Genomic DNA, 12961 nt, shown 5'->3' with positions numbered 1-12961 from the left:
ATGCGAGAGCTTCCCTTTCTATAGTGCTATAGTGGACTTCTGCTTCCTGTAGTCGTCTTGAAATAAAAGCAATTGTTTGTGAATTACCTTTTACCTTTTGTGTGAAGACTGCACCGATACCCACCGAACTTGCATCCACCGTCACAATGTTTATTCCTTCTGGATCATATGGTTTCAATGAAGGTGCAGATATAATTGCGTGTTTGACTTTTTCAAAAGCATCATTCTGACTTATAGACCATGCAAATTTTTCACCTTTTCGCAACAGTGTGCGTAATGGTTCGACCACTTCTGAATAATTCTCAATAAATCGTGAATAGTATTCACTTAACCCCAAGAATGACTTTAAGGATTCTTTATCATGTGGAATTGGTGCATCTTTAATAGCTCTTACTAAATCCAGTTTTGGCTTTATGCCGACTCCACTAATTATGTGCCCTAAATATTCAATTTCAGTTTGCAAAAATTTACATTTTTCTTTTGAAACCGTCATACCTCTTTCATTCAGCCTATTCAACACTGTGTCTAGAACTTTGTTATGTTCTTCCACACTACTTGCATGAATAAGTATATCATCCTGGAATTTCTGTACTCCATCAATTCCTTTTAAAATACATTCCATCAGTTTTTGAAATACACTTGATGAAGACGCCAGACCAAATGGTAATCTTTTAAACCTATACGCACCTAATGGTGTGATGAATGTCGTAAAATCTTTTGATTTTTCAGATAACTTGACTTGGTGATACGCCGACTTGTGGTCAATGAGCGAAAAATATTTTGATCCATTTGTTGCCGCCAAAATTTCTTGTATTTTTGGCAATGGAAAACAATCAACCACAATATTCTTATTCAACGACCTCAAGTCTGCGCATAAACGCACCTCACCATTTTTTTTTTTAAATTAAAACAATTGCAGAAACCGATTCCGCCGAATCTGTTTGTTCAATTACTTCCTCCTTGACTAACTTTTCTAGAACTTTTTGTAAATCTGATTTAACTGACAAGGGAATTGATCTTACCTTGTGTTTTATCGGAATTGCACCACTCTTAAGTTTAATGTTATGTTCAAATCCATTTACACAACCAATTCTATCTTCAAATAATGATGAATACTTGTTCAGCACCATATTTATGTCATATGGAGAAGATACTACACTAACATCAGAAATTGAGCATACCCACTCATCATCCAAAATGATTGGGTCACTTGCACCAGGTTTTAAAATTATTCCCAAACGAGCCAAATCCCTCCAACCGACTAAATTCCTTCCTCGTTCTGCAACATACACTTTAGTAGTGATAGATCTACCTTTGACATCTAACTCATCATAGAAATACCCCAACATGTTGATGTCAAATTCACCAAAAGCTTTGGGATTCACATCAGAAGCTAAAAGGTCAACTTGTGGCCAATTTTGTACATACTTTTGATCAGAAACAATCGTTATAGGTGATCCTGAATCTGCCATTATATTTAATTCAACATTTCCAATGTGTGCAATACCCAATGGTCCTTTGATAGATTGATAATCATCTCCTAACGTTAATATTATATTGGAACACATCTCCTCATCAAAATCTTCCACTGCATTAACTTTTACTTTTGAATATTTTTGTGATCTGAAGTTTGTACATACACCCGCAAAATGCCCTACCTTAAAACATTTTGTACACTTCTTTCCTTGTGCCGGGCATTCCGCGTAATCTGCTTTGTAATTTCTGGAACCACACCTAAAACAAATAATTGTGTTACTTTCTGAATTATTATTATTATTATTATTATTACCGAGTTTTATATAGCGCCTGGTTACCAATAGGCATCCCAGCGCTTGCCAGCACATGCTGCTACCGCAGAGGAGAGGGGATTAAAGAGCGAACAAAAAAGTTTTTAAAAGTTTACGGAACCGAAGGAGACTGGTTTCCGAACGCAACTGTAGGGGCAATGAGTTCCATAAAGAGGCCACATTTATGGAAAATCTTCTGCCACCGGTTCTTGCCTTTTTCACTCTGCCAACCTGAAGGAGATGCTGATGATCCGAGCGGAGAGAGCGAGGGGCCTTATAGGGCTGAACCAATTCCCCCAGAATCGGTGGGCCTACCCCATGCAGAACTTTATGGGCGATACAAAGTGACTTAAATTTTACCCTGTCCCTCACTGGGAGCCAATGCAATGCCCTCAACGCCGGGCGAGCAGATTGACGTCTGGGGAGACCCGTCAAGAGCCTAGCAGCCACGTTCTGCACTTGCTGGAGTTTGTTCATAGTAGCCTCGGGAGCACCCAGAAAGAGCGCATTACTGAAATCCAGTCGCGAGATAATAAGTCCCTGGATGAGAAGTCTACGAGTAGCTACTGGGAGCAAAGGCAGAATCTTCTGGGCTGAACGGAGCAGGCCGAAGCACACGCCAGCAGTTTTTTTGGCATGGGTTTTAAACGACAAGTCCTGCTCCAGCCATACCCCGAGGCTCTTGATCTCCTGCTTGGGGGGGGGTACCGGTCCAAGACAGTCAGGCCAGCTGCTGGGGGACAAAGATGGAGAGGAGTTCCCGAGCAGCATCAGTTCCGTCTTGGAACCATTTAACTTTAGGGCTGAGCTGCACATCCATGTGTAGATCTTACCAAGACACGTGTGCAGCCGGTCGGGATGGTGCGCCGACTGGGAAAGGCCAACCACCAGCTGGGTATCATCAGCATAGCTGATGATTTTAATACCCAGCGGCAGTACCACACTCTCCAGGGGGGCCATATAGACGTTAAATAAGGTGGGGCTCAATGAAGAGCCCTGTGGCACACCACACTGGAGAGGTGATGGAGGTGATTTTTCCTGGCCTTCCCAGACCTCAAATGAGCGACCTTCCAAAAAGGAGGCGAACCACTTGAGGGCCAAGCCCGTAATCCCTACCCCCGAAAGCCGTTGGAGAAGCACCTGATGGTCCACGGTGTCAAAAGCAGCGCTGAGATCCAGGAGGATCACTGCCACTGAGCCTCCTGAATCCAGCATGCTCCTAGCATTCTCCACAACGGCCAGCAGGGCGGTGTCAGTCCCCTGACCAGGGCGAAAACCCGTTTGGGAGTCGCCCAGAAGGGAGTTGGTTTCCAGGAAGTCCGAAAGGCGGCGGCGAATTAGACAACATCTTATTCCGTCTGTCAGCAACATAATAAATTTCTTATTATCCTGTACGTAATAAACACTTGACTTGGAATTGCTTTCAGTAGCAAGTACTTTAGAGCTTTCCAAAGATCTTTCAATTCCTTTTGCAATGTCAATAGTTTCTTCTAATGTTGGGTTTTTACATGCTAACAATCTTTCTTGAACTTTCTTTTCAAAACAATGGAACACGAACTGGTCACGTATATACACATCAAACATTTCATTATAGTCACACTTTGTTGCTAAAACACGCAAACACGCAATGTATTCTTCTATTGTCTCATCTTCAGACTGCTTGCGCATAGCAAAACGATGTCTGCCTATCATTATATTTGGTTCTTCACCAAATTGCTTTTCCAATCTTTTTGTTGCTTCTTGGAATTCATCAAGTGGAATAAACTGCCCAGGTTGAGCCTCATATTCTGGTAAACTGTCGAAAATTTCCTGACCTGCTGCACCTAGTAAACCAAACATTATCGCTTTTTTTCTTTCTGGCTCATATTTTTTTTCCATCAATAGCGACTAAATATCGTATAAAATGAAACCGTATTGTGGGGTCAGAGTGATGTGGCCCACGACGCTTGTACCTCCTATTTTGCTCCTTTGCAACGCCAAGTGTTTTTGTACGTATGTCATATGCTCCTGTCATTCTAGCGGCCGGCCGAAAGGTTGTAGGCCCATACTTGTATATTCTTGAGATTGCAATAAACGGTTTCAAAAAAAAAAAATAAAAAAAAAAAATAGCGACTAAATAGTTTTCAAATGCCCGAAACCAATTTTTCCACCTCATAACTGGTTTTCCAGGCTCACTCAGAAATGCAGCTGGTGCACTGATATTCGAATTATTCGCCATGTTTTCCTTGCAAAACTAGAAATTACGGGAAGATAGAACAGTAATTAAATGTATTTCTCACAGAATATTAAAATATGTATTGAAAATTATTCACTCAATTATAGTTGAATATTATTTTTGAGATAGCCAATATGTTCTTTAAATTCAATTGAATACACTTCCGATTGTCAAACATAGAACTCTTCCTTCAAAATGGATTTCAATTTCATTACCTGTTTATTTCCTCTTCAGAATGAACTACACGCTTTTCAATATGCCTTCGAATCTACACAGGCATTGCGCATTCAATAATACAAAAAAAAAAAAAAAATGGAGTCACGCAACGCGGTACGTAACGCGCTTGACTACGTCACCTCAATTGTTTACTCAGCTGACGATGTAACTGTCAAACGACCAACGAACATATGCGGCAGTTGAAACTGACAGTTGACTTCGGATACGACGCTAATAACTGGATTTCATGTAGAAGATGCCTGACAAGAAATACAAGATTGCCAATTTCAATAATTTGTATAATTTTTCACCAAACGAAAGACTCGTAGTAACTTGCCTCAAAGATTTAATCTGTACGCGCCACACATGCCGTCAACTTCTATTTCCATCACACTCCTGCCGGTAGCCACGCTACGAACAATTAGAACACACGCATATTAATTAATGAATTAGACGCTCGTTGCGAAAATAATATCCTCACTTGCCTGAACGTAGAATTTTGTAGACTTGACTTCATAGAAGAAATTCACCCGACGTTTTCTTAAACAGTCAGCATCCCGAACTCGTCGCCATTTGAAGTGCATGGAATAAACAGTCTACGCGCTGAATTAGCAAGTGCTACTGTCGTATATATTTATTTAACAGTAGAAGTACAACTGAAGTAAACAACGATTACTGAACAAGCCCGCTCGCTTGCAGCTGGCGAAAGGTCACGAACAGACTGTGACGTGCTTTAAGTACTTCCCCAAACATTCCATGTGACGTATGAGTAAACTACCAATAGGATTACAGATTCCTAGAAAGTACACTCAATGATAGACCGCAATAACCTTAAGCGGGATACAACACCGATGTATGACACAGAAGGGTGATGGTAATTTGTTTAAAGAGGAAAATAAAAGCGAAACAAACAGGAGAAAATAAAATAAAAACAGGAATTACAATCAATTTGAAAGAAGAATTTAATAACAAACTGCAACTGATGTATTTTGTAGCAATTATACGTCTGTGATATGAAAACACTGTAATTTTGTTCTATTCTCCTCTGGGCGTGTGATATCGATAACAAGTGAATCTCTCACCATGGCAACGCAAAGCTGAAATATTTTTACACCCCACGCTTTCTGGCCAGCCGGACCAGAGCCCACCTTAAAGTGGATTGAATGGAAAGAATATATTTTTAAAAACATATTTTTATTAACATATATAGTTTTTGTTTCCACAATTTCACGACAAAATGTTTACAACATTAGAGTTTCAGTGCAGTTCTTAATTAACATACTAGGCAGGGTGATACACATTTCAATCATAATCCTGGAGTAGGACGCAACAACATGAAATTCCTATATAAGCCTAGTGCCTGCTTATCCTTGCGCGCCATTGTCACATCACCCCATGTATGGACTAACTTGCACCCCGCCTATCTCCACTTCCAAGCTCTGCCTCGGTGGGCAACTCTGACTCCTTACCAGGATCGGGCAGTGCCCCATGCGATTTTGCACACAACCAGTTGGGCTGGAACATATAATCCAATAACATAAAAAACCCAAAAGATCTAACAAATAATATGGAACCAATAAAACCCTCCATGCGAAGAGGGGATAAAAGTGCAATAGTACCCAGCGTTGAGGGCATGAAAACCAACAGTTATGCAGTATATGCCGTACCTCACTTGTGACTCCCTTGGTGGGCAGAGGGGGAGGGAGAAGGGACAGGGGGAAGGGAGGGAAGCAGAGAGTGGCCTCCACCCCGCTTACCCCGGCCCGGACCAACCACCTCCACTCATTCAACGCTGGTGTCGTCCAGCCACTCCTACCGAAGTTGAATGGAAAGAATATTTCATAAACTATATGGCTGCAATAGATGACTCAGGAAAAATGGCAGCTGTACAAAAAAGAGAATCCTTTTACATTCTTTAGGACCTTATGGTTTGAAAGATGCTGAAAGCTCCTGTCGTGTGGGAAGCAAATGTTTTTGTTGCAGCATTGAAGGATCTTGAACTCTACTTTGCTCCTAAAGTGTGCTTTGGAAAATACAAGATCCAAGTTTTTCCAACGCAAACAGAAGAGGGGGAATCGAATCGGTTGATAGTTATGTCGCTGAGTTGAGAAAATTGGCAACAGATTGTAAATGTGGTTTATTACAAGAGTACCTTATTAGGGACCAGTTAGTCATGCACATTAACAGCAACACTATCCAGGAAAGATTGTGGGTTAATGGGGACTCTCCCTTAGTGGATGTCATTATCATAGTGCCCAAGACGGAAATGCCTGGTAGTTGCACTAAGGAATTACTAGCGCAGGACAAGGTAGCGGGGGTTTTATGCAAAGTAGCAAGTAGACCAATTGGTAAGCCCGCATTCAAGACCTTCAATGCTCAGTCAAAGGTGTCAAATAATGTGGGGGGGTAATAGGTGTTACTGATGTGACAGCAGAGAACATCTAGCTTATAGCAAAAGTTTCCCAGCCTTGAAACAAAAATGCAGTAACCTTGGAAAAGGGGGATATTTCGCAATCATTTGTACGAAGAAAAGGAACAATATTAAATGTATTTTAGAATAGGAAAATGGTGATGAAGAGGATGATGAACGGGGTCTAAATGATAAGAGGTATGACAGTGTGATGAACTTAACAACCAATTTGATCTTAAATATCAGTGATGAGAGTACAAAAAATAAGCCAGTGTGTTGGATGAGCATTGGGAGTGTACGAATTGAGATTACACCGTACACTATCATAAATGAAGAAATGTGGAAAGAAAAGTTTATTGGAAAAATCGGCAGTATATTGTATGAACCAGATATACAACCCCGAGGATACAGCGGGGAAAACATTGAAATGGTGGGTTACAGATGGCTGACCTTTCAATTCCAGGACAGACACACACAAGCTAAGTTCTATAAAGCAAAAGTTCTTGTCTGGCTTGACAAGGGAAAGCTACACATCATTTTGGATCCAAGCAGTTCAGATCAAGTCAAAATAGTTGATGAAGGATTTTTTGTGGCAAGAGTATGCTAAAGGAATTTCTATCCGTTTTCAGCACGACTTTAGGTAACCTTAAGGGATTTGAACATCGCATTATTCTAAAAACTAATGCCATTCCGAAGGTAAGCAAAGTCAGGAACATCCCTATCACGATAAAGGAGAAGGTTTCCAAGGAACTGGAAAAAATAGTTGAACCAGGTATAATTGAACCAATAGAGTCAACAGAGTGGATTTCTCCATTGGTTGTGGCAAGACATAATAACAGGAAGATCCGTTTATGAATCAACCGTTTTCCTCTTACAAAAATCAATGAAATGGTTAGCTGTCTTAAAGGGGCTAAAGTCTTCTCCACAATTGACTTATCTGCTGCATACCACCACATTTCTTTACCTTCTGATTCTAAAAAGTTCACCGCATTCATTACTCAATTTGGATGTTACCTATTTATAAGGATGCCTTTCAGACTCGCATCTGCAGCTGCAGTTTTTCAAAGGTTAATGTTCAACCTGTTTTGAAAGGAAGGAGGCATCAAGTTTTTCCAGGACGATATTTTAGTCTTTGGTGAAGACAGAGGAAGTCATGATTCCAGACTGCGGAAAGTGCATGTATATATTGTGTCTGGTAATTGTTTAACTGTAGAAATTTCAAAATGTGGATTTGCAGAGGAGACGGCAACATACTTGGGGCATGAAATCAGAAGTGAAGGAATCATACCTAAGCATTCTCTAAACAATGCAATAAGGGAGGCCCCAGTACCTAACAACAAGGATGAAATCAGATCATTTTTAGAACAAGTGGAATACTGTTCGAAATTCATTCCCAAATTTGCTGAAAAGAGTTTCCATTTATACCAACTTCTAAAAAACAAATCTGTGTTTCAATTGTCCAAATCACATCTATTATTGACAAATTCCTCGTTCGGATTGTTTTTATCCTACTTTGAATTGCTGTATCACCACTGATGCCAGTGGCAAAGGGCTGGGAGCAGTATTGACACAGAAAGATACAGATGCACAATATCATTTACATCAAGCTCTATCACTTACAGATGAAAAGTATCCGATCATAGAAAGGGAAGCCTTAGCCTGTGCATGAGCTTAGGACCATTTCAAGGCATTTGTGTGGGGATAACTTGTTACTATCTTGTGCGACCATAAGCTCCTTGTGAAGTTACTAAGAACTGAGGGTACAGTCAGCGCCTCAGTAAGAGTGGCTAGGCTATCAATGATAATGCAAGATTCCATTAAAAAAGTACTGTATTTACCTGGGAAAGACAATGTGGCTGTTGATTGTCTGTCTAGATTGCCCACCAAGATAGAAAAGTGTGAAGACAAAGTTTGGAACAGTTTCCAAGTTGTATTCATACATGGTGAGTGTAGTAACGCCTTTTGCAAAGAAGAGTGGCTGACTGAGTATAAGAATGACAGTGTTCTAGTTCACGTTAAAGAATGTGTGGAAGGAAATTGGCCCACCAAAAGTGATTTACCTATGAAACATAAGCCATTTTTGGAGGTCAGATCACAACTTACTGTAGATAACGGTACCATTTTGAGAGGAGAAAGGATTATTCCTCCAGAGAATCTACGAGACTCCATAGTTGCATTATGCCATGAATGCCATTCTGGCATTGTGCAGACCAAGAGTTTCCTCAGGAGTTTGTTTTGGTGGCCGAATGTGGACGCAGGGGTTGAGAGGTTTGTGAGGAAATGTTATATTTGTGCAGATGTTGACAAATCATTTAAAACCTTTAGACCTCCTGTGAATGATTTTTTCTTTCCTAAACAACCATGGGAAATGATCGCAATTGATTTTGTGGGTCCTGTGGGTGAAGAGCAGATGTACATTATTGTATTAATTTATCTATTTTCAAGCTGGCCAGTAATTGAGGTAGTGGATCGTGTAGATACTAAATCAGTTTTGGGGTTTCTTGATAAAGTTTTTGTCTTAGAAGGGCTCTCCCAAACTGTTTTGAGTAATAATGGGGTGCAATTCCTTTCTAAAGTAGCCAAGGAATATTTTAAAAAGGTCGGCGTACAACACAAAACAACTTCCCTTTACAACCCGAGTGGAAATGGTATGGTTGAGAGATTCAACCAGGTTGTGAAGGGAATTATTCAATTGGCCATGAAAAACAATAGTGATTGAGCGATACAATTTCAAAAAGTAGTCTGGGCATACAGAGTAACTAGGGATGAAGTCACAGGGTTGTCCCCATTTGTAATTGTGAGGTGCTGCAAATGCCAGATCCAAGTCAACCCAAATTGGTTACATCATGTTGGGGTTGAGCAATGGTCACTTGAGATGGTGCAGGACATAATGGCAGAACATCATCTGAAGATGAAAACGTTTTATGACAGAAACCTGGGACTATCAGGAAAGGAGAGAGTCCGTTTTATTAACCAGAGGAAGTTGTTTAAGTTCTTAATAATGCAGTTTGGAATTTGAAAAGGGTGGCTCACAGCCCAGAGAGTGTGCCTGGAAGATGTGAGTACTATAACCAGGAACAAGATTACCACTGGGTAGATCTGGAAGATACAGAAAACATAGATTTGAGCCTTGAGTCTAACTCTGATATTATGAGAGAGGATGAGGTTGTAGATGGTGTTGGCGCAAGTATGAATGAGACATACGGTATTAACAGTAACAGTAACAGTGTGGTTATGGGTGAAGATGGGGTTGGAGAGTTGAGAATGGATGGTACAAATGATGTCCAGGAAGTGAGGAACGTGGAAGAAAGAGAGGAAGATGGAGAGCGGAGTGTTGAACAGAGAGTAAGGAAACCCCTAATGTGGTTGAAGGATATTGTGTGTGTAGAGATGGCGTTCTTGGGAAAGGAGTAGTCATGTAGGTAAAATATTAGAAATACAGCAAACATTTGATGCACTTCTATTGAGGTGACTTATATATCATGTTGCATTTTTTTTTGTAACAGGGGAGGATGTGTTATCTTCTTTAGTTGCCATGTTATCTGTTTGATGACTTGATGTTCCATATGGAATGGGGAACATCAAGTCAGGCAGAGAACGGCAGCGACAGCCAGAGAAAAAAATGTTTCAGCCTGCCGGGTTCAAGTTTAATAAAGAAGTGTACTCCTGACATGGTGTCCCTTCATTTTATGTACCATGCAGAAGACACTTATCTCCACTTTCATTGCGCAAATACATTTTTACTTTTTTCACACAGGAAAAGAATCTCACATTTATAGCAGTAGTAATAGGTCATGTAAGAATTAGATTTAAAAAGATCCAAAACCTGAGGAAATACTCCTGGTAAATACATGAGATACTGCCTGACAAAGTGAATACTCAGTACATTCTTGTCTGAAAGATATGATTTTGCAGTTTCTAGTTCGGATTGTAGAAGACTTTAGTCTACAGCAGCCTCTGAATATTTGTCAACAATAACTAGTGCAGAGGAAACGTCCCAAAACATTTCAGCTTTTGGATTGAACATTGTGACAGAAGACATGAGACTCATGTTGTCTGTAGATCGAGCATCAAACTCATTTACAAATCTATCTAAAGTAGAGAAATACATTTTCTGCTTTAAGTGCTCAGACAGTGAAGTTCAACTTTCTGAGACATCAAAATGTCTGTATCTTTTCCCTACAGAGGTACTGACACAATAATCTGTTAGTTTGTTACTCAATTTATGGTGTCTCACAGGTAGTTCCCCAGAAGTGGATTTCTCTTGAATCTCAATTCCACAATGGTCTGCTAAATCCTTAGCCTCACTTAACAATTCGATCCACTGACTGTCTCAACGGAGTTTCACTGAATGACTTCTTGTTGGCTTAATTAGGTCACACGCTCTCCGCAACTTGAGGTCTTTTCTCTGTAGGTTTTTGGATAGACTGTGAATCATTTGGAAAATGAATTCCATTCACTGCAATGTAAGTAAGAAACCAAAGATTTCAATGTTCTTAAGAATTCCTTTAGCGTCTGAACTAGCCTCCTTGTACTGTTGTTGTGATTCTATTACATGGAGAATAACAATAATAGACTCAAACCGCATCTGAAATTTTCTAACACAGGAGTACCAGAAACACCACCTCGTACCTGAAACTCTTTCAAGCTCCATTACATATAGCTTACTCTCTTTCTGACTTTGCCTTGGTGAACTCTGTGAAAGAAAACATGTTTTGCTGGTTGTATGTTAATTACTGTTTGCACTACGCAAGGTTTAGGCAATGGGCATGGCAGTGTGTATAAATTGCTTGTGATGCACTCTCTCATTTTTGCTTGGACACCATGAAAACAGTCACTCATAACGGATGCTCTATCGTAGCACTATGTAACACATTTTTTCCAGTCAAGTCCAGCTTTCTGTATTGCTTAAACACTTTTTGCAGCAAGGCTGCAGGCATCTAACTTCTCCATACCGTATCACTCTTGTGCATTATCCTGAACATTTCCATCGCCATCAACAAAGCAGGTAATAAAACTCAGCTGCTCTTTATGTGAAACATCTTTGGTTTCATCAATTAGCACCGCAAAATATTATGTCAATTTTTTGACAATGCGCACACAGACACGATTTGCTACCACAGATATGTCATTGTGGTAATTGTGAGAAGTTGGCCTGGTATATGCTGTCCACTAATTATAGTTTGCACCTTGCACCAGTCCAAACAACCCTTTATTGATGATAGGGTAAAGACAACCTTTATTGAAAGCTATCCTAGTGGTAGCTATGGAGAGCAGCCTTCAGGCTAAGTCTTGAAGGAATGTAAAGCAACTTGTTTTACTAGTCTATAATCTCTTGAATGACCAAATGAAAGGGAACCACACCAGGTATAGATATAAAATATATGTATTTATTTCTAAACACTCCCTACTAGTCTCTTTATGAGACTAGAGGTCCAAACACATAAGTTACACTTCAAATAGTACAGTAAAATAGCACAAATACACGTCAGGCCCTAGGGGCGAGCCAAACCATATACTAAAATAGTGGTATAAGAACCACGACTTAACTAGACACAAGGCCTAGAGCCTGTAGAATTGCTGGGACCCCAAGGAACCACCCAAAGTAGTGACAAAGGGGATCCACGGGGGCTATTTGCAGTGTGAGAACACAGCCGCGAGGTCCCGTTAGCTCTATGGGGAAAGTCGCGGTTAGATATTTAAAGATTAGGGACACTTGGAAATGAACTAGGACCGAACCCTTTTGGACTTAGGAAGTTCTAGGGTCAACACCCACGGGAGCACTGGAGTACTCGAGTTACCTTACCCAGGGAAGCCGGGTGCATAGGTGTCAAATGGTGTCGGGTCGCGTCGCCGTTTTCAATGGGAGCTGGCAAAGAAGTGCTGCTTCCGGGAAGATGCGAAGTGTCCAAAGAGATCCAAGCATGGATCGAAGTTGAGAAGAACCTGAAAGCAGAGGGGACAGAGTCTGAGTCACTAGCCAGTTACCAGGTGCACGATAGGCAAATGTCCACCGATGTCGGGTGATTTCAGGTGAAGAAGGTGAAGCTTGACTCTTCAGCCACGAGGACCAAGAGGTGTCGAGGACAACTAGGAGCTGGATTCGAGCTGTCCCACGAAGGATGTCGAGTGCTGCAGTATCGGTGCCCGGATCATACACAAAAAGCCTTGGCAACAGCAACCCACGCAGGAAGGAGAAAGATGCTTCGGTGCAGACCAGCAAGATCTGAGGGACTCACCACTTGGTAGGGAGTCAGGGCACGTCTGGAGCAATCAGGGAAGCCCAAGGAAAATCAAAGTTACCTTCACAGGGACCCACCAGTCGACGGACCA

Source organism: Triturus cristatus, chromosome 3_2, assembly GCF_964204655.1.
Source record: "Triturus cristatus chromosome 3_2, aTriCri1.1, whole genome shotgun sequence".
NCBI classification, from domain to species: Eukaryota; Metazoa; Chordata; class Amphibia; order Caudata; family Salamandridae; genus Triturus; species Triturus cristatus.
This window is presented reverse-complemented; position numbering follows the sequence as displayed.